The sequence below is a fragment of the Molossus molossus genome, unplaced genomic scaffold (genome assembly GCF_014108415.1).
Source record: "Molossus molossus isolate mMolMol1 unplaced genomic scaffold, mMolMol1.p scaffold_m16_p_8, whole genome shotgun sequence".
NCBI lineage: Eukaryota > Metazoa > Chordata > Mammalia > Chiroptera > Molossidae > Molossus > Molossus molossus.
Window position 1 is genome coordinate 69142317 of NW_023425402.1, and position 2075 is coordinate 69144391.

The following is a 2075-nucleotide window of genomic DNA, read 5'->3' on the forward strand; positions in this document are numbered from 1 at the left end:
TGATGTAAATATTAGTTATGCTCAGTACCATGTCTATCTGAAGGTACCCCAACAAGCTGAACACTTGTGAAATGAGCTCCTCTGCAGATGAGCTTCTGTTAAGTGAGGTTGCGGAGGACAGTGCTGAGAACAGGAGGCGCACTGAGGACGCTCGTGTTGTCCAGTCAAAGATGGCAGTCCAGCCTCCGAAAGTATCACGCGCACGTGGCCCCCCCGCCCTGGGCTTGGGGTGGTTTAATGAGAGCACGCCTATGGCTGGAGATGCCTAAACACGCGTGACAGCAAACAACCCAGCAATTCTGTGCCCTGGGGGAGGTTTTACAAGTTGGTTCTCAGCTAAGATGGTCCTTTTCTGCCACGAGGCGAGGATGGTGGGTATGACACCTCCCCCTGCCTGTGGCACAGACAAAGCAGAGGGAGGGAAGCTGTTCCCAGGACAGAGGCTGCTGCTCGTTTCCCAGAGAGCGAGGAGAGCAGCGTGCATCTCCTCAGTTCAGATGGTGCACCGATGTGTGCAGCCTCACATTTGGAACAGCGAGGGCTGGCAGGAGGGACGCAGGTGATGAAGACACGAGTCCGGGGCTGAGACGCTTCTGCGTTTGATGGACCAGCAAGGAAGTGAGAAATGATCCATCCTCGTGAACAGGGTGGTGCCTGAATCGCAGAGGCTGGGAACCTAACAGTCAAATGGTGTTAAACCAGAAAGAAATTGATCAGATTGGATCAAAACAGACACATTTTGCTTCATTAGGCCATTCTTGGGTTTTATCCTATTTAATAGGGAGGCAGGATGCGGAGTTGACACCATAAAACTACACTGGATAGTCTTTGTTGTTTGGTCTGTATAATCATGGTTTAATTAACAACGTAGTTAGCTGCCTAAAGTGTGTTTGCCTGTTTTGTGGAGTCGTTGGCTCCCCAAGGACCCCAGATTCCCTGTTGTTGGCAGAAAGCCCAGTTTTCCCCAGACCCTCGGCACAGGCCTGAGGGAGCTTTTCTTACTGTCTTTATACAGCCAACTGCCTGGGACAGAAACAAAGGTGGGCAGTGTGTCCAGGAGAGCTCAGGTAACAGGAAAAGGTATGATGGGTAACAGGTCAAAGGGAGAGAAATAGGTGCTGGGAGGGGGTGGAAAGGGACCAGAAACTCGATCCACAAGAAGACAAAGTCCTATCACAGATGTACATCAAGATGCTCGAACGAGAAGCAAGGTTGCCTAAGTGGGGTGAGCAAAGGTCGCACATGGCTAGACACAGGAGAAGATGGGGTGGCCCACATGCCAGGGAGGAGAGAATTAGAAGGAGAAGGGGTACAAATCTGTCATAAATTTTTAAAAATCCTAATTTATTAAATGAACGGTTGCTATTAGCATATTGTTTTATCTTAGCCCCCAAAAGAGTGGGGTTAACTTTACTCCTAGCTATCTTGGGACTGTGGCCACAGAAAGGGGACTTTCTCAGGCCAGGTTCTATAGGTGCCCCCCTTCCTGTTCTATCTACATTTCCATCTGGTGTGAGAAATGTGCTGGGATAAAGGTGGGTCCAGGGCACTGGGGGGCAGCAGGGGGAGAATCAGAAGCTGGAGGAGTCAGGGAAGTTTGGAAACCTGCTGTTGATGTGAGGGGAGAACCTGGAGCAGGCGCTGTGGGCAGGGGCCAGGCGGCACCCAGTGCTGGAGGGCACGGGGGTGGGGGTGGGGGGCAGGGCAGGGCAAACCCAGACCCCGGAGGCTGCGGGTAAGGAAGCTGGAAGCATCCTCACCATTCGCCCACAAGCAGACTCTGATCCGTAGGAACAGGTAGAACCTTCACTGAAAGAAAAGTCACCTTTGTCCCGGGAGGAAAATGCTCCTGCCCTCATGACACTCCAGGAGCAGAGGCAAATATGAGAAGAGTCCTATGAAAACAAACAAGGTATTAGAGCAGATGTGTGAAGGGAGCGGAGCCTGAGAGCATGGGCCGGGCAGCAGCGGGGAGGTGGAGGCGCGCAGTCCTCCTGCCGGGGAGACAGAGGGGAGCTTTGTGCGGCCGCCCCAGGGCCTGGCCCCATCTCTGGTCCTGCCGCAGTCCTGGGAAC